We start from the raw sequence: 21,038 nt of genomic DNA on the forward strand, positions 1-21,038 counted from the left end.
ACCCAAATCTGTCAGAGGTTTGACGAGGGGAAGTACAGTGGAAGATTTTCGGCTATTTGGAGATTACACGAAGCGATATGCTGTGACTATCTCATGAACATTCTTGTTCAAGTCTTATTTTTGTTCAGATTTTAACTTCAAAGTCTGTGACATGTTATTATGCTTTCTAAAAATCATTATTTATTTACTTTGGCCTGCTATGTCTTATCTGAGAGGCCTATAAGTTTGTGAAGGCACAAACTCAACATTACAAGTCTCTGTCTCTACTTAACTAGATGAAACATCTAGGCCTGTCATTTTGAGTATGCACGTAACCTTTTTTTTCCTATGGATGATAGTAGTTGGATATTTATGCAGCCTCTCAGCCTCGTTATTAGGTTTGTGTTTTCCTCAGAGCACACAAATACACTCTCTGTTGCTATGCTGGCCCTTAATCCATGTTAATGTGTATTATCAATCACACTAAAACACGAGAGTTAGTGAGCATCTGCAATGAAGTACAGTTTGGAGATGAGACTCCTACTTCACACTGGGACTAGCTAAGTGACTGCATCTTATATCTGGGTCAGCTAATGGGCTTGCATCCAAATACTGATCAGTATTCTGCTGCAAAAAGCCCTGTGCCTAATTGTTGCTCTCTTTGACTGTCATCATAATAAATTGGGATTCATTCACTTTTGATGACATTAGAGCTTCACTCAGAAGCCCTTGAGTGCTCCATTAGGATATGAGCCCATGTTGGGAGATTTAGAGCTGTGATCTAATGATCGTCATTGGCACAGAGGACTGAATTGTGTGCAGCACAATTGTCAGTGAGTGAAGAGTGGCAGCCTGAGGCAGTGAACTAGATAATTTGTTTGTGGATGTGTAGGACAGAATGTGTCAGAAGTTGAGTTGTAGATATCACAAGACAGAGTCCATCATCTTTAGGATGTCCCGCCGTGCTCTGAGCCATGCACACAGGCAACAGCTTTTATTACAACAGAAAAAACAATGTAAACCACTTGAATTAAATATATGAAGACCTATCCAATCATTTCTTTACCTTTCATGTTAAACATATCTAGGGGCTGGACTGAGTGCATGTTTTTTGTGCTCCTGAGACGATTCCAATACCTTTATTCAGGGTATCTGCTAATACCAAAGACCAATCAATACTAGAGCTCTTTTTTCCTACTTTTAAAACTATATTCTTCACTGCAATAAACTCATTGGGGTCATTTTTATGTAAGGTAACACAAGGTCATGGACTGCTGAGACCTGCTGTGATTTAAAGCATGTAACTAAGAGCTGAAACACTAATAAAATTCAGTATTCAAAACAGTATTCAATTGATTGCTCACATTGATTGGTAGATACCCGATCAGTACCAGCACTGTTTGTAGAGATCAGTACATCCCTACTTACTGCGCAGGTCACCAGTCTATCCCAGGTATAACAAATATTGAAAGACAAACACACACATGTTCATGCTTATAGAAGCCTGAAGTCTTAATTAAAAGAGAAAAAGAGAGGTGGACAAGAGAGGTGAAATTTGTCTCAAGGAATATGATCAGATTAAAGTCAATTGAGCTTATTGTAAATATCACTGGGACATTATTTACTGTTATGAGTTGTTTTCAGTGATCTGGCTGAAAGTTGACTTTGTTTTAATGATGACTAGGTTCATATCTCTCTTTCTCCGCTTCTTCATTTCACCAAACTGGTTTATTTATTTTGATTTGATTACAGTTTATACAGTTGATTCTTGTAAACAACATGCATTTTGTTTAGACTATTACGGGCTTCACTGCCAGCTTTAACCTCGGGCTCTGGCTGAATTTAATGCAGGACGGCATGATGCTGATTTGAATTTGATTTGTTGTATTTAATACTGAGAGGCTGTAAGAAGGAAACATAATTCAATGAGCATTAAATTTTGTTTTATTGCCTTGAAAGCTTTATTAAGATCTATTTTTCCTAATAGCTCTGACTTTATGACAGAATTTGGTCAGTTGAGATAAAAGGACAAGTCACCTCATAGATCTTCTTTATTAGCTTTGCTTAAAATATGTTTTTTGAATCACTGCATGAAATAATTTTCCCTTTTGTATTGTTTTACTGTAAGTGCCAACTCAAAAAGACATGAAAAATATTTCTGTCAGAAATAAAACACTATAGATACACAAAAGTTTACAAGAAGATAAATTTCATTTAATAATGCAGATAACCGAGAGTATACTGTATCACACTACTACTCATACTCATATACAGTCAAGTCCAAATGTCTATCCAATGTTTTTCTTTTTCTATTATTTACTACAAAACAAAGAAGGCACAGCCAAGGCATCTTTCCATTACAAACTGCTGAAGCAGTGTCAGACTGATAACTGCTTATTCATTGTGGTTTATCACTGCAAGCCCAGAACTGCAGAACTCAACATAAATTTGACTGATGAACAGAGTTTCTTCTTCAGTTTATATGATCAGTCACCTGAATAAATTTTCCAGATCAAATATTTTAAATAAAGCCCAGAGGCAGCAACGTGTTTTGGTCTGGTGGCTTGATGTCGCCCGGGAGACATTTACGTCACAGTAGATACGGGGACGAATGTAACATCTAGTAATTAGCACCCACAATGTAGTGTACACGTAAATGAATACAATCTATTTGAAAAAAGCAGAGGGAGAATAACACAGCAGGGTTGCCATAGAGCTTGTTGTGGAGAGTTTGGCCAATATGGCAGCATAATGGGCTCCGCTATTGTGCAGTGCAGCCACCTTCCCGCACGGGTGGTCTGTTTCTTTTTTTGACTTTGTAATGGTTTGTTAGCTTAACACAAGACACACAAGCACAAGATGAGAGACGTGCTGTAATCAAACTTGCATCGGCTGCAGGCTCGCTGTGCTCCTACCTGCTGAGATCTGTCATGTTAATGGAAACCATTCGGCCTCCTCCTTCACTTTGTTTTGCATCCTTTCTTTTTCATCAATTTGGATTACAAAGGAAGATTGAAAAATAATGGAGGATTGGTCTGAAAATCCCTCTCAGATCCAACTAGAATAATAACCGATCAACTTCTTTTTATGTATAGCTTCGGTAATACCTGGTTGAAGTGGCAGCATACCATCAAAGGGAGACTATTAGTTGTTATTTCTGCAGAGAGTTATATCAGCATCCATCTGTGTGGAAATAAACCTCCCCCAGCAGTGGTTCATAACAGATATGAGCATTGCTCATTTCACCTCGCTACACTGCTCCAGCCTCATTTTCAAGTTGAATAAGCAAATGATATCAAAACTATGGAGGTGAGGGAGGAGAACTCTGATACATTTTCTTAAGCTTTCGTCACATATAGAAACAGTGAAAGGGGTAATTATAACATGGCAAAACACCCGGGAGATTTTTTATCATCATAGCTAAGAGGAGAAAGTCTATTCTTGATCAAATGAGAATTTAACAGGGCGATTCTTGAGTAATTGTTGCTTGGCAGTAAATATATGCAGGCAGCGAGGGAGATGCAGCTAATGAGACAGCTACTGGAGTCTAATAAGTTGAATTCATTATACAATCAAGGTCTCAAAGTCAGTTGGGGTATGAAAAATCTTGGAGCCCCATCTAGCATAATGCATGTCTACAAAAAATGTTGTTTTCATATGATACAGTATGAATGAATCGAGCTCAGTCGATACTACATGTGCCTTTGCTATAAAGAGGATACTGAAGGTTACGAATCAATTTGTAAGACCTTTATCAGACAAGATGTAAAGTGGGCCAGCTATAGTAATTAATTTCTGTCTTTGTAAGTCATTTTGTTTCAGTCTTTTATCAAGCAAAAATTCGACAAACATTCTCTAGTTCCAGCTTATCAGATGTGAAGATTTCCTGCTTATCTCTGTTTTGTATCATGGTGAAGGTAATGTATTCAGTAAATAAAATAATCTCACCACAAGATCCATCTAAAAGCTGCTCTGAAGCTTTAAATCGAATCACACAATCTTTCTCAAAAAATTGAGTTTTCATGGAATCGTAGATCAGCGGTGCCTAAACTGGGGATCAGAACACCCAAAAGGGGTCACAATTTGATTTAAAGGGGAGGTGAGATGATTTCCAGGATAGAAAATAAAAAATAAAACATTATCTTTTAAGACTTTACCTTAACACTAAGCTTTTATCTTGTAAAATTACATATAGTTTTACTGCTTCTGGCCCCTAAAATGATTCAAATAAAACAGTCTGAGAAGGAAAAAAAACAACTCTTAGAGTAAACAACTCAAAACATGCATCCTGTGACAAGTATACATTGCTGCAAATTATGGGGTTTCATACAAAAAAGGTTAGGAACCACAGTTGTGGATGTTCAGAATTCAGTCCATGTTGACTTAAAAGTCAAGATAGAAAGTTAATTTTAAAAATTGGAAAAAAAACAATCTTACCAGAAGGTCCACTTGGTTTCTGTTCTCGATATGTCTCAGATTATCTCTTTATAGATTTGCACTTTGAATATATAATATGAGCTTGTGATATGTGTTTTTCACTGTTTTCTGATATACGATTGACAAAACAATTAAGTGATTTAGACCTGTAATGATTAGTTGATCGACACAAAGATAATTGTCAACTATTTTGATAATCAAAATATCGTTTTTAGTCTTTTTTTTTTTTAAGCAAAAAGTTGGAGTGCCCTGGTGGCCACATAACTGAATGTGAATTTGATGCTTTTTCTTTGTCATATATGATATTAAACTGAGTATTTTTGAGTTTTGGACGAAATTTGAAGAAAATTTTGAATATGTCAAGTTGGGCTGTGGCAACTTATAACAGCCATTTTTTCAATATTTACTGACATTTTACAGACAAAACAATTAATCGAGAAATTAATCGTTTATCAGATTAATCGAAAATAATTGTAAGCTGCAGCTCTACATTGATTTATCATAAAATTAGCCAGCAGATGACTGATAATGAAAATAAGCATTAGTTGTTGCAGCACTACTGTTGATTTGAGTTTCTTGTCCCTGAACAGCATCTCTAATGTTTTTACTTGGAACAATGGATGTTTGACTAAATGTCACAGAGATGCACTAGCTGTCGCAGTTAAGTCACTTTAAAGGCTACAGAAAGCCTTCGAGGATCTGTTCTACAGCAGCTCCCAACACTTGCAGCCCCATCAAGGTTTGAACTGCCTGTAGGCCACATGGAGGCCTCATCTGTCAATGCATCAATGCTTTGGCACTCAAATTCAGTTTTCTTTTCTTTGACTGTGAGTCATGCAGAATAACTGGACTTGTTTTGGCTCCGGGGTTTGGGAGACTCTGAGAACTGTTTGGTGTCTCTGGTGCAGACAGGCACGACAGTATCTCCAGACGCAAGCCAGGATTGTTTATTTGGATTTGTTTTAACACCCGACTCTGGGCTCAGTTGGTTTCTCTTGGAAATGTTCCCTTTTTTCATCTGCCTGACCCTGAATTTAAAATAGCTTGTGACCGCAGACAAGTAGCCTGGTGGGAATTTCAAAAATGAAATAGAAAATCATATGACATGGGACAGTAATGCATGACAAAACTGTAACTAAAACATGGCAGTTTGATAATCTTTGTTGTTTCCCTTATGACCTGCATTAATATTCTAAGCTTATAAGAGACCACCTGGTAGAGAAGCAACACTACAGAAGTTGGCAAAAATATAATGTTCTACGTGATCCAACAGTTATCTCACAGTATTTAATACTAATAAACCAACAATAAACAAGCCTGAAGTAGTAAAAAGACTATCTAAGGTATAGTTAAAGTTGGGTTTGGTGCACACATTGTCCTGCAAAGAAATGTACGATAAGTGATCTTACTCCTAATCCACAGTGACTTTTACGAGTGTGTCAGATCCAAAGCAGCACACTGAACATAAGAGAGGGGTGTGGATTTACCCTCAGATAACCTTCCTGAACAACAGTCTGTCTTAAGAACAGTCAGAGCCAAACTCTATGCAACTCAGCCTAGAAATAGACACACACTGCAGAGACCTGGAGAGCTCTCGTACACCTTGAGGTCTCAGAGGTCATGGAGGGCAGCGGTAACAGACAACCTCACGCTACACTGCCAAGAATACCTCAGATGAGAACGGATAATACTCCACGCTGCTCCACATCCAAACGCTAATGGTGTTTTGGCAGCTGGTTTATATGGCTTGTTAGAAAACCTTAAAATGCAAAGAACCATTTGTGGGCCGTTCCAGCTATCATTATTGGAAGTGTCGGTTGACTGGCCATCGTAGTGGGATTGCACCTCATTAATGAGGCTGTCCTGGTTTTGACCCACGGCGAGTGAATTCACCTCAGTTTGCATAAGTTTAGTAGATCTGTGAATAATAACTTCCTATTATGCCCTGAAATGCTCCCTGGGTGCCAGTGAGTTCAACTCTAATATTATAACTTTGTGCTAAATGCTCTGAAGTCTCCACTAAAAAGGTTCTATTGAGCTGATTTCTGTGACTGTGGGATTATTTTTTTATTAACAAAATGAACAATAGCAGAGTTACCTGCTGTTATTCAGCGATAATATACAGGCATGATTATTCTGTCTATTTGAATTATTAGTCATTATTGGAGAGAAGAATTATAATGAGCCATTGTATTAGATGGTGAATCAAAAATTAGTCATTTGAGCCCTCAATGATTCATGGATTATAGTGAGTCTTTATATAACACGTTATCTCTGTCAACTCAGTGAGCACATATATGTTTGGAGCAGCTGAGTTTACACCGCCTGTAATGTGGCTTTTCTGATATGTGCTGTTTGACTACGTGGAACTCGGTGGCAGCTGACTTAAGAGACAAAAGCACACAGCTTTCACCTTCATTCATGCTTTTCCTGCCTTTTCCAAAAAAAGCGGCATCACTGTTTTTTTCTGTTTTTAACGAAGAGATTCACCAATGGAAATGAGAAAAAAGAAAGAATGCAGTGTTTTACGTGAGAATGACAAACCCAAGAGATTTGCCCATAACTACTCCTGGCTCAGAGGCTCAATCTGTTCTTGAGCTATGATAGTCCCTGGTTTGACTACCATATATCATTGGTTTTGTTTACATAACCCTTTATTAGACTGAAGACCTCTGCAGAGGACTGTTTGAACTTTTGATACACGGAATGACGAACAGACAAAGGTTTTATGAGCATTTTAAAGCTTTAAAGGTTGTTGTTTGTAAATCCTTGACTACATAAACCAGACCTGTACTTTTGAGTTATGATGAGCTAAGAAAATAAAAAAAACCAAACAGTACTTTTCATCAACAAGTCAAATCCTTCAGAACATAATGTGAATACACCTAAAATAACTGCGATCAATGTGACAAAATAACCTCAACTCAAAGGTCCACTGACTAGTTTTTTGAGCTTTCAATTCTATCTCACAGTCTTCAACAGCAAACAGGGCGGGCTCAGGTGTCAAAAATGAACTTCCACACTAAAGATATTTCATACAAAAGCATGATTTAATTGGCTAATTGAAGACTGGGAGATATGGTTGAAAACTCTGAAAAATAATAGGTTATTTTGTTATATATACTGTTTCCAAAGACTAACAATGGACTTTTATGCTCAGAAATACAGAAATTTGATGACACAATGTCTGAGTTTTGGCACAGAATATATATTTTAAGATTTAAGACTTTTTTTTATCACTCATAAAATGTTGTCAAAGAATAAAGTGAGCATCTTAAATGCTCATCCATAGGTTATGTGCCCAGCTGTTCCTTTAGTCCTCTCACTTGCCACTTCTTGTTGACACAGTAGATGCATTTAAGCTGTTACCCTGACAAGCTCCTTCTATCTGGTGATAAAAGCTTTTTCCAACATTGCAAGGCTGAGCCAAAGTGACAGAGGCTCTGCTGCACCTCCGACTCTGTAATCAACAGCTCGTGTCTGACATCGACGTTTAACCCTTCGTCCACTCCCCCTGCATCTCTGCTGTCACTCACATCTGCCAACTCCCTACAACACCTCTGCGAGGGAGGTCCGTCAGATGTACGGCTTTATATGGAAGCAAATTTCAGTCCGTCCGCTCTGCTTTTGGATTCACAGGCATAAGACCTTTTTAGAGATTCTACTAATGTTGTTCTGCCTTTATTTTGTACAGTTTGTGTTATGACGCATTTCACTGGTGATTAAAGCATCTGATACCTTCTGGTAGCTCTCTAAATCAGGAATTATACGTGTTTGTGCAGGCGAAATGACAAAAACAACTTGTCGGATTTACTTCGATCGCTAAGTTGCACAGGCTTGTTTACCAAACTAGTGGAAATTTTGGCACAGGTTTGTTTACTGATCTCAAATGAGATACAATTAGTCTACAGTGTCACACGTTTAGGTGGATTTGTTCATGTGCTCTGTATAAAAGTAGAAATATACAACATACTGGGTATTCAGACTATAATCAGCACTTTTATTACACAAGGAGCTGCACTGATGGAGCTGCGTTGCTTGAGGTACAGCTGCATATAACGGTTTGAGTACCAGATCCTGTTTCGTTACAGTTATGATATTTATGAGGGTAAACCATTGTCTTTAAGCTTATACAAAGGAAAATAGTTATATTTTCCTCTGAGATTTGACAAAGATTTATATTGGTACTTAGATGTAACAAAAAACCATGTTGAGCATTACAAGTGTACCGAACAAGCTTCTTACTAGTCACATATAACACTGATCTATGAGGTGATGCAGCAATCAATTAGAGTTGAAGAGGAGGCCAGTAAAGGGGGATGCTTTGGTCACAGGTCAGATGCTGGTAGAACACATAATGACAATTGACAAAATGCAGGGTCATGCATATAGATTTAAATGTCAATATATCAATATTATGGTTAGGTTGAGTATTTTTCTCTTTTTTCAAAGTCACCCTTAGGGAAAGACTCCTGACCTTCCTGCCTTAATTAAGGTTTCTGAGAACTGTTAAGGAACTGGTTTCATTGAAGAGAAGACAATACACAGACAGCTGATTATTTATGTATGAGTATGAACAACAAAGCATAAATACTAATTTGCATAATTTGTCCACTCTAGTAAATATTTGCTCAACCTCTAATTTCCCCAAGTATTAATATTCCCTCTCGTGAATTATCATTCATGCGTAATTTAACTGTTTCAGCTGGGTCAATACTACAAAACGCCTCAAGGGAGTCTGAATCGATGTAATTTTTCTTCCCTTTTGTGTTGACCAAACATACACACACACTGTCACAGAGCAAACACAGCATTAATATTCAAAACAGCCATTGGGTGAACCTGTGTCTGAATTTCAACAGCTTGTTCGTCATTTGATTATTCCTTCAGCCTCTCATTTCAATGGCTGCACAATAGGAGGAAACGTTTTCCTGATGCCAATAAAAAACGCTTGTCACCTCCCAACAAACCCAACACCAAAGCTCAAAGCTATCTACATACATGAAGAAGGGTGCACATAAATTCAGCCCAACATATTAATGTTCAGATATATGAAAACATTTAATGAGCTGTTTTATCAACTGCAAACAAGCTGAGAGTAAAACGCACCGCCGTGTTTGTTTTTTCACTTTGTTGAGTGTTGCAGTACACCGTTAAGGGTCAGGATGCGTAGCATTACCACGTGGAGCAGACCACCGATATTAGCGTTGACAGTATAATGGGACAAAGTGCTAGCTGGCTTTCTGCCCCTGGCATCTAATGGTTACAGCACTGAAGTACACGGGGGCCACATGGAGGGAGAGTGGGTGGATACAGCTGATGAGTAGAGACGGTGAGTGTGTGTATGTGTGTGTGTGTGTGTGTGTGTGTGTGTGTGTGTGTGTGTGTGTGTGTGTGTGTGTGTATGCGATTTGCTCTACATGCCGCTGCTAGATTATCATCTGTTGGGTGGAATCTGATACGGAAGGGAAACCAGCATCAAAGGCAACGTCAATGCTTCATCAAGAAACCTGCTTCTGTCAGCCTCTCTCTCTTTCTCACTCGCTCGCTCGTTGGCTCACACATACAAACAGATATGTTGCCCTGGGCTGGGGAACTCGGTGTGAACCCTACGGAGAGAGATGTCATGATGACAGACCAGATAAACCAAATGAATGCAGAGTTTTCTGCACCACAGATCAGAAAACAAGACAATTCTGAGTGATTCCATGCTGCTGTTTATTTTGGGTTGGAGAATGTAATTATTTGGCTGGCATCGCTGCTGTTGGTGTTATTAATCAGTTGTACTCTCAGTTGGGAACTGTTTGGTGTTATTTTAGGGGGACTGAGGGGATGTGATGTGCTCAGACAGAAAGATAAAACCTTTGTTCTGGTCAGATGTGCAAACAAATGGGATTCAGTGCTGTCCTCACTAGAGGACAATGATCCAAAGAGCATACAACCCTACAATCACCAACAATACAAGAAATATTTCTGCATCTTAGCAAGTGTTCAAACTGGCAGTTTATTCCAAATCTGGGAGTTATTCACAGAGAAATTATGTAATATAAAACCCTAGACCAAATCAAGAAACTGTACTCAAGTCCACCTGAACCAAGATGTGTGAGGGTAGTTGGAGTTGAACTGTGTTACAATTAGCCTGGACTCAAAAATCAATCAGTAATCAGTACACCCAAAAAACTAATGTTTTGGCTCAACAACAACAACAAAAAATTAACTATACAGTTTGCATCAAGCTTTTTGAGTAATGACAACTTCTGATGAAATTATGTTGAAACAACAAATTACACTGAGTTAGAGGAATTAGCTTCTCCTCTACAATCAAAGGTATTTTTAATCAATCTTCAATCAATCTTCTTAAGCTACTGCAACGTTTTTTTCCACAATATAGTAAAGACCTTTTAGATCAAGGTTATAAAATCTCTGTCAAGTTGCTATGAGTGTTCTGTATATGCAACAAAGTTTGTTTAGACAGTTGACAAAACAATTTCAAATGGTGTCTTCTGTCTCCTTTTCTGTGACAGTATCAGTTTTGTAGCCTCTTCAGCGGACTTCAAAATACAAAAAAACATAATCTAAATAAAATATGATGGTGCTGTGAAACAAATGGGATCTTCAGAAAATACTGTTCACAGACTCATTACTTTTTCACTGGCTTTTAGTCCATCAAGTTCAAGTCACAGCTTCTGAAACACTTTAAAAGTACATTTAAGTTCCTTGGGATAGCTCAGATTCAGTGCATATATAATGCCCATCAGCAAAGTACAGCAGCTTGGGATATCCCTTCCCTCCAGGATTTTGTTGCTGTCTTGTGGTCAGATCCTGGGGTAGACCAGTAACAGATGATGACAATTTTCTTCACTTGCCTGTCAAGACCTGCCTCTAACTCTTCCATGTCCTTGTAAAACAAATAAAAAGATAGGTTAGCGTGTTTGAGATAATGAATTGGATGATTACTGCTGACTTTTTTAGATTGCTTGGATTAACAATATTTTACACATCTTGACATTTTAAGGAAGAATGTAATGCTGCCTTTAAGACCAGGAAAAATAACATCTCTTGCTGCAGGTAGACACAGAAGCAACACTGGAGGAATGAACAAGAGATTGAGGAAAAAACAAAAAAAAAAAAAACTCGCACTGCACCATTGCATCCCTCACACAGAACGATCCATAGTCCAAGTTTGGCCGACAGCAATTTCCCTATAGGGAACTACAAGGCTATCTATGTGAATAACAATAAATTTTTTAAAATGTGTCTGTGGGTGAATTTAGATTGCCCAACATAGTTAATGGTTATATGAATAAATTGAAACATGCTTTTCCTACTGCACAAATGAAAAGCCCTCTCTGGCTGAGCAATTCACAAATAAAACTTTATCATTCTAATCCGCTGCTATGCTAAACTAAGGGTATGATGGCCAGATTTCACTGCTAAATATGACTAATTAAGGTCTGGTTAGGGTTAGGCACAAAAACCACTTGGTTAGGGTTAGAGAAAGATCATGGCTTGGGTTAAAATGATCACCTGAAACATGGTTAGTGCTTCCTTAAAGTTAGGCAACCTTTGTCGTCATGGCAACAGTAAACACCACATGACACCACGACTCGCGGTTGAAAACATGACACTTGCAGTCGGAAACGGGAAGTGAACAGTGGTTGCCTGTAGCTAAGTCCATTTTTTGCCATCTAACTATCTAGCTGTAATCTATCCATCCTCCCAACCCACTTCTTCCCAATAAGGAGGTCATCTTACACTGACGTCATCTGAACTGCGTCACTTCCCCGGTCATAATTACTGTGGCTGCTAGATGACTGCTGTCACTCGTAATGTAACTATAGGTCGTTTTTGGCGACCAAATTCACGACCTTTGTGTTGTTGTTCTTGGGAGGACAGGTGTAGCATTACTTCTGTGCTCGAGTCCACTATTGGTCATATCGCAATTGAGAGCATGCTCAAAGACACTGCTTTAGTAGAATTTGTTTGTAAATGAAATGATACTCACCTTGAAAATGTCCACTGTATCCATCTGTCATATTTGTTCAGCCTGTAATACACAGTCTGAACTGTCTGATTTTGTTAGGCATGTTAAGTGGATGGGTGACAGTACTTGAAATGCTGCACTCAAGGTGAAATTAAGTAACCAAGCCAATTTCATTAAGTTACCAACATTATTATATCAACACAATTCATCAAAATAATGTTTGCAATTTAAAAAGCTTACCTAAATCATTAAATTAGAATTTTTATCTTGCAACTATGCATTTAATTAAGTGGTGGGAAAAGGTCCCTACCATACTCGGTACTTTTACTGTTTTCATACAAGGATAGTGGAAAAGAGAGCTACTTTCTCTTTATGGCCTGTACAGGTGGTTGTGGATGTTTCAGCGGGACTCGTGTGGCCCCGTCCATCTTTAGAGTGTTCTCAATTTTCTCTATGAATGTCAAACAGGTGCAAAAGTGTTTTACAGTTGTACTTTGATAAGAGAAGAATTACACAAAAGTACCTCAGGGCATCTGACTCAAACAGATCAACCTACTGTGAAAACTTTCTTAGCACTGTATGTATTTGAATTGAAGCACCTGCATAAATCCAGACTCATTCTCAAATGAATTGATTTATTCATTCTTTTCCTTGTGGTTTTCCCGTCTTCCCCTTGTGGACATTTAGAAGCATGGCAGGGTCATTCACTTTGAGCCAGTATCCACCGCAATAATGCTGACCTGTGTGGTAGGGTTGGGCCGATGTCAAATCTTTCTAACCGGTTTGATATTAGGCCAAATACCTGGTAATCGAATTGGAATCGAATTTTACCACTAGGTGTTGTACATGACTCAGCTGCTCCTGAGTGGAACATAATGAGAGTGTAGTCGCACCACAATCAGGACAACTAAAGACTGTCCCTCTTTTGCTGTGGGGCCCATCTGCGCAGCAATGTTGGCATGATGTTTTCATGCAGTGTTTACATGTTGCCTCCTCTATGTTTTTCGGCTCACTTCTTTCATCAGCTTCAAATCCAAAATGTTGTTATATTGGCGCAGTTTTCATTTTCTTTGACACTAACTCTTCCATGTCTCATCTCGTCACCCCAAAAAACACATGAACTTTCTAGTAAACAACACACCGTGCACCATGCGCATCATCTTCCCTCCACCCACCTAAATTGCACACAGCCTGTCAATCTCTTTTTTTTTTTCAGACACTAGTGGCTCCATTCATAAACAAACAATATTATGTTTATCACGTTGTCATGTTGTTTATTACTAATGCAATACAAATTGGATTTAGTGCCGTCGGCACAGGTTGCTGATGTAGGCTACTTTTTAATTCTCCAGAATATCTCATAATGGCAAATATTGGCTCAGTCGGTTTGCATAAAATCAAACTGGTTTAAGCTCATACACCAGACTAGACCAGCAAAACCAGAAACTGACCCAACCTTGTTGTATGGAGTTTTTCCCTCTGTGTGTCTGTGCTGTACACTTGGAACAGAGATCTTTTGTTTGAACTTTTTCTTTTTCTTTGTAAATGAGGGATTTTCATATCAGTTTTAGATTTCACTGTGCTGGAGGCGAACAGAAAAGGTTTTTATTTTACCATGTTAAAAATAACAGCGGATTATGAAATGCTTAGTGAAACTATAATGTATTTGCATGTGTGTGATAAGGAGGTTCCATTGGGTTTTAGTGTTTCCTTATAGCTCATACAGATTTAATGGGATGTTAAGTCTCGTTAGTTTATTAGCTAATTAGTTTTCTGTAAGTGTTTTACATTAAAGAGATTTGGGGATGCAGAGTAACATAGCTGGTCTGACAAACTGTTCAATTTCCAGTCAAAAATTGTCTTCTGTCAGTGTGTGATGAACTTGAGACACACTTCAATCTGACCATGACTGAAGATCAAGTCTGAAACGCTCTCCTAAATAACCTTTACTGTCTGCACTCTGATATGTCTGGATATTTGGCTGGATTACGTGTGCTGTGATGATAGTCAACAAAAAAATGCTGCTCAGTATAGCTGAGAGTTTTTGCCTCATCTGGACCGTGATAAGAACCACCATCCGTGAGATGATGATAACCACAGTTGTATTAATTTCAGCTCTGTGCCTCTGACTTTTATGTTTGTTGGAATTCAGGCACCAAAAACTCTTCCTCTGCCAAAAGACTGTCTGCATCTGGTGCCGCCAGCTACTCTGCAGTTTCGACACCAGTTTGATCTTCTGTTCTGAATTTGAAATGCTCCTCACTCAAAATTTTCACCTTGAGGGCTTCTGCCAAGCCACCGGTCACGATGCCTCTCCCTGCTCCGCCTCCCCTGGTGTGTGTGTGTGTGTGTGTGTACTACAGGCTTGCTGTATGTGTTATTCTGCCTTTGTGTGTGTGTGGACATATTCCTGGATGCATGTGTTTGTGTGTTTATATGCCTGGGGGAAGGTGAGTGTGCATAGAGTATGTGCATCATAATGTGTGCACCAAGCGGACATTAACATTCTCAATGTCAATGACTCCTCCTTGTAGGGAAAGTCAATGAACCACTGACGGACTCACCAGAGCTGCCTAATACACAGGCACATTAATGTGGCTACACAGGAAACAGTCCTCTCCTGATGATTGATGACCAGACCCTACTCTCCTGACCTCACTCAATGTTCAGTCACTCCCATGGAAGTGACTGTGATTATATGACAAAAACATACGTCAACTAACATGTAAAAGTCCAGACTAAACACAAAGTGAGGACGGTCACTGCACCATTCTGATCCTTTTTAAAAGCAAATTCTTTACTTTAGGGGTTTTTGTATAAAAACAACCTGCTGAATGTAGACAAACACTGCACCGTCACTGAAATTAATGGACAGTAGAGCTCAGGCTTATGCACTGTCTCTCCTTTTGTGTCAAAATTGTGATGGGAAAATAATCAACTGATAAATTGACAGTGGAAATGATCATCGGTTGCCTTGGTGATTTTTTTTTCATACAAGGGTAGTGGAAAAGAGAGCAACTTTTTAAAATTCTTTGTGGCCTGTTCAGGTGGTTGTGGATGTTTCAGCAGGGCTCCTGTGGCCCCGTCCACCTCTAGAGTGTTCTCAATTTTCTCTATGAATGTCAAACAGGTGCAAATGTGTTTTACAGTTGTACTTTGATAAGAGAAGCATTACACAAAAGTACCTCAGGGGCTCTGACTCAAACAGATAAACCCACTGTGAAAACTGTCTTAGCGCTGTATGTATTTGGACTTGAAGCACCTCATGAATCCAGACTCATTCTCATATGAATTGATGTATTCATTCCTTTCCTCGCGGTTATCCCATCTACCCCTTGTGGCCATTGAGAGGTATGACAGGGTCATTCACTTAGAGTCAGTATCCACTGCAATAATGCTGATCTGTGTGGAGTTTTTCCCTCTGTGTGTCTGTGCTGTACACTTTGAACAGAGATCTTTTGTTTGAACTTTTTCTTTTTCTTTGTAAATGAGGGATTTTCATATCAGTTTTAGATTTCACTGTGCTGGAGGCGAACAGAAAAGGTTTTTATTTTACCATGTTAAAAATAACAGCGGATTATGAAATACTTAGTGAAACTATAATGTATTTGCATGTGTGTGATAAGGAGGTTCCATTGGGTTTTAGTGTTTCCTTATAGCTCATACAGATTTAATGGGATGTTAAGTCTCGTTAGTTTATTAGCTAATTAGTTTTCTGTAAGTGTTTTACATTAAAGAGATTTGGGGATGCAGAGTAACATAGCTGGTCTGACAAACTGTTCAATTTCCAGTCAAAAATTGTCCTCTGTCAGTGTGTGATGAACTTGAGACACACTTCAATCTGACCATGACTGAAGATCAAGTCTGAAACGCTCTCCTAAATAACCTTCGCTGTCTGCACCCTGATATGTCTGGATATATGGCTGGATTAGGTGTGCTGTGTTGATAGTCGAACACAGAAATGCTGCTCAGTATAGCTGAGAGTTTTTGCCTCATCTGGACCATGAGAAGAACCACCATCTGTGAGATGATGATAACCACAGTTGTATTCATTTCAGCTCTGCACCTCTGACTTCTATGTTTGAAATAGGGATGTTAATGATTAATCATTAATAGATTGATTGCCGTTAAGAATTTAACCAATTAACCAAGACTTTGCATGTTTTGTGTACAATTTCTGCGGAGCTCACATACTGTATGTTAACTCTTATACCACAAGAGGGCATAAATCACTTTTGCAGTTCAGGAAAACTACTGACACAACAAAAGGAGAAACGATCAGAAACAGAAATCATGAGGCAAGATGAAGAGGGCAAAACGTAGTACAGCGTGGAAGTATTGCAATGTAAAAGAGGACAATGCTCAATGTAAATATTGCAACACTGTCTTAAAATACAGCTCCAGTACACCATCAATGTTGTACCACCTGAAAAGTCAGCACCTGGTACTTGCAGTGCAAGTCGAAAGTGGAACGCCATCCTCCCAACAAACTGTGTTAGCTAGAAGAGGCTGTAGTGATGTGCGTGCAGAGACAATAAGTCAGAGGCTTTGCTTTATGGTGGAAAAGGACATGATGCCTGTAAACGTGGTGGACGTTGAGGGATTTCATGAACTACTCAACTACAATGAACTAGGCTATTGCATCCCCTCAAGAGGTACAATTACTAGCTGCGTTGAGAAGAGGTTTTTTTTAATTAATTATTAATAATTAATCGATTATTGATTAATGTGTTCAACTACTGGTTTAGGAAAATGCATGAAATTTGCAACCCTAATTTGAAATTCAGGCACCAAAAACTCCTTTGTGTGTGAATCTAATGTACTGTTAATAAACGTTGTACATTATCTATTTCCTGCTCTTTGAAATATTTTTTTCTTTTTTCTTCAGTTACAGATATCGTGATATATCGTAGATTATTTCTTTGTGATATATTGTGTATTGCAGAATTGCCTTTGTTGTGATATATTGTTGTTGTGGGAAGAATATCGTGATAGTGTCATGAGTTCATCTGTGATTCACACCCCTAGTGTGTGTGTGGACACATTCAGAGATGCATGTGTTTGTGTGCTTATATGCCTGGGGGAATGTGAGTGTGCATAGAGTATGTGCAACATAATGTGTGCACCAAGCGGACATTAACATTCTCAATGTCAATGACTCCTCCTAGTAGGGAAAGTCAGCGAGCCACTGATGGACTCAATATAACTGCCCAATACACAGGCACATTACTGTAGCTGTGTATGTACCTGAGACAAGGCCGCACAGGAAACGGTCCTCTCCTGATGACTGATGACCAGACCTGACTCTCCTGACCTCACTCAATGATCAGTCACTCCCATGGAGGTGACTGTGATTATATGACAAAAACATACGTCCACTAACATAAAAGTCCAGACTAAACACAAAGGCAGGACGGTCACTGCACCATTCTGATCCTTTTTAAAAGCAAATTCTTTACTTGAGGGGTTTTTGTATAAAGACAACCTGCTGAATGTAGACAAACACTGCACCGTCACTGAAATTAATGGATAGTAGAGCTCAGGCTTATGCAATGTCTCTCCTTTTGTGTCAAAACACACAGTCCAGAATAATTACCCTATGTGCCTCCACCTGTGTTTACACTTAAAACACAATACTCTCCTGTCTTCTTCTTTAATACATATTTCATCAAATTGGTCTCCACCTAACAGAGAATAATTAAAAAAGTTAACCGTTCATAAGCTGGCTCAAGCCTGCGTCAGAGGCCTTTGTTGCCAGGAGCCAGAGGCCAACCTCAGCGTCTATGCTCACATATCTTATCCACGCTGAAAAATGCCTACAAGACAGCGTTGTGACAAAAAGTGAGCAGACTGTTTTTTTTATTGGTTTCAATGAGAATTTTCAATTGCATAGTGTAAATAAATAAAGCCTGAACAAAGGCAGAGTCCTCAGGGAGCTTGTTTATTGCGTAAATAATACAACTGTTCATCCATTCATTACAGAAAATTGAACAATGGTTCATCAATAAATCACAATATTTAAAGGGGCCATGATGTTTTCTATAACATATCTTATTCTCCTTTTGTTTGACTAGTAATTCAAAGTGTGAATAATTTCACACTTTGTAGTAATTAAACATGGGGGCTCAATAGACTTCAATAGACTCTGGAGAGACTCTGTATCATCCATGTGCACGTACAAAGACACATGCAGCCACACACACACTTTCTATGCACATGCAAGTATAGTTCACACAGACTCAAACAATGTTCACTGTCATGCAGAATCATAAAAGCTCACAACTGCTGCCCGCGGGCCAGTTTTCACACACAGACGAGAGGAGGATTTTTCACAGAGGAGCAGGCTTTTGTGTGAATGAACAAAGGGAATCTCCTTCCTCCTCAGTTCCTCTCTCCCCTAAATCCTATCATGTGCCACCATGCGTCTCCCTCACGCCTGTTTCCAAGTTACCGGCACCGTCGGCTGCCAATCCTACTTAATTGCCTCCTGTGTGAAGTGATGGCTGAGGAGCACCGATGAGAGCGAGCTGTCCTCGCCTTTTCCTGCAGCTCACTCGCTGCTACCTTACCAAAGGAGACTCCACCTGAGACTCATACTGTACCTTTGGGAAATTACACTGTAGCGTTAACCGAGAGTGAAACTTCAGTAACCAACCCAGAGACTCTAAAATGTAACTAAGAGACTTAATTTGAGGGAAAAAAAACTGTGTAGAAATCAAGAAAACTGCTCTCTTAGGATATTTAATTTAAGCCTTAATAGACACTGAGGGATGGAAAGCACATGAATATAAAATGTCTTGTTAGAGATAACAAAGTAAAGAACAGTAGAGCAATAACAGCAGGCAGTGTTTGTTTTACGATAACCAGCTTTCCTCACTAACCTTGTTCCGAGCCTGGATGAAAAGCAAAGATCTTCTCGCTCACTCCTGCTCTCTGAATTTACCACCCTGTTGCTCCTCGTTCCCTCTTCCTTTGTCGCGTCCTCCTCACAAATAGATCCTCCTCATCCTTGGGACCAGGGCTGGAATTAACAGCTCATGAGGGAAGCCAGGCGGAAGAGAAAGAAAACACACCAGAGAAGAAAAGAAACACACTCTTCTCGCCCCTAAGTCCTCCTTGGCAGTGTATCCCCATCCGTCAGAGCACAGCGACTGAGAGAGTGTGTGTGTGTGAGAGGCAGAGAGAGAGAGAGAGAGAGAGGGAGGGAGAGAGAGATTAAATGATACTGAGTAAGTGGGCGAGTGAGAGAGAAAGTGAGAGAGGGAGGGAGGGAGGGAGAGAGAGCTTGTGTATGTACTGGAGGGGGATCCTCTATACTGTATGAGCTCCTGTTTATCTCACTGTCTGTCTCCTTTACACGCATTCCTCCTCGACAGAAGCCACAACACTTGGTTTCCTCTTGAGGGAAAAGACTTCCTGTTAGTTCTGCGCTCAACTTCCCTCATGAGTGAAATCACCCTTGCGTTTTATGCCTTTTTTTTTTTAGCCTTTCTCTCTTGCATGCTTGCACATACAATCTCACTCTCTATTTCTGTCTCTAAATTTATTAGCATTCTGGTGAAAGCAGATCACATCTCCTCTCTCCTAACACCCAAAGAACTGCCTGTCCAGAGGTTATTCCACTGACAAGGAATGTTCTGCAATTTAATTTCGGATAAACACAGTACAAATATACAAACAACCGGGTCAGCCAAGCAGTCATACACATATACTGCTGCAATTTGCATGTATATGCAAAATTAACCGATATATTGTCTGGAGAGAGGACTGCATGGCTTGTGCACACGAGGAGAAAAAATGAAAAGTGCATTCATGCTGCATGTCACACATGCATCATCTAAAACTGTGATGTGCTAAAAGTATTTGGTCTGTGGAAGCATGATGAAATAGAAAAACAATGCAATGTCAATATCAACTCCACTGCCACTAATGCAATGCAAATTTACCCTAAACTATGAGATATTGTATTTTAGTGTTGAAGGATTAGTTAATCAATTAATTGATCACCAAAAAACATTTATTGACAACAATTTTTATAATCAATTAGTTGTTAAAGTGTTATCAAGCAAAAATGCCAAATTTTTCTGCATCCAGTTTCTCATATGTGAAGATTTGCTGCTTTTCTCTCTTTTATATCAGTGGAAATTGATCATCTCCGGGTTTAGGACAGTTAGTTGACAAATCAAGCAACTTAAAGATGTAACCTTGTGCTCAGTGAGTCTGAATCTGAATTTTTCATGATTTTCTGACATTTTACAGACTTATCAATCAATTGAAAAATTAGTTGCTTCTGTACTGCATTTGCATATTAATGTTTTGTTGATAGACCAGGTTCTGGTTAATTATGCAGTCAGAGAGCAGATTGGTTTGCTCGAGGGCACTATGGGAATGAGTGGAATTTCATTGCCACCTTTAGGCGAATAGCAAGGTTGAATTCAGTTTAACTTGAGAAGTTAATTGTTCAACAAAACTGATGTGAAATGTTTGTACAGTAAGTCACATTTTACATGAGTAAACAGTGTACTGGTGTGAACTGGTGGTTTTGTAACATTTAATGCTGTAAAGACAAAACAGAATTGTCACTAGCCGTGTTTCCATTAGATTCGCAAGAGAAGTTTAAGAGAACTTCTTTGCGAAA

The 21,038-nt window shown here is 39.0% G+C and overlaps 1 protein-coding gene across 6 annotated transcripts in view; it reads right to left on the bottom strand.

The window, feature by feature from the left end:
- Positions 1–21,038, bottom strand: part of shisal1b (shisa like 1b) — a 107,792-nt gene that overhangs the window by 25,741 nt on the left and 61,013 nt on the right. Inside the window, exon 3 of one of the 6 annotated variants that reach the window (XM_042411849.1) lies at positions 19,282–19,421. The exons of 4 other annotated variants lie outside the window; for them this stretch is intronic. The gene's annotated coding sequence lies outside the window, so the exon portion shown is untranslated. Of the gene's footprint in view, positions 1–19,281; positions 19,552–21,038 lie in introns of all 6 variants that reach the window. One more of the 6 variants, XM_042411845.1, reaches the window with a different exon arrangement.

The sequence above is a fragment of the Thunnus maccoyii genome, chromosome 5 (genome assembly GCF_910596095.1).
Source record: "Thunnus maccoyii chromosome 5, fThuMac1.1, whole genome shotgun sequence".
Classification (NCBI taxonomy): domain Eukaryota; kingdom Metazoa; phylum Chordata; class Actinopteri; order Scombriformes; family Scombridae; genus Thunnus; species Thunnus maccoyii.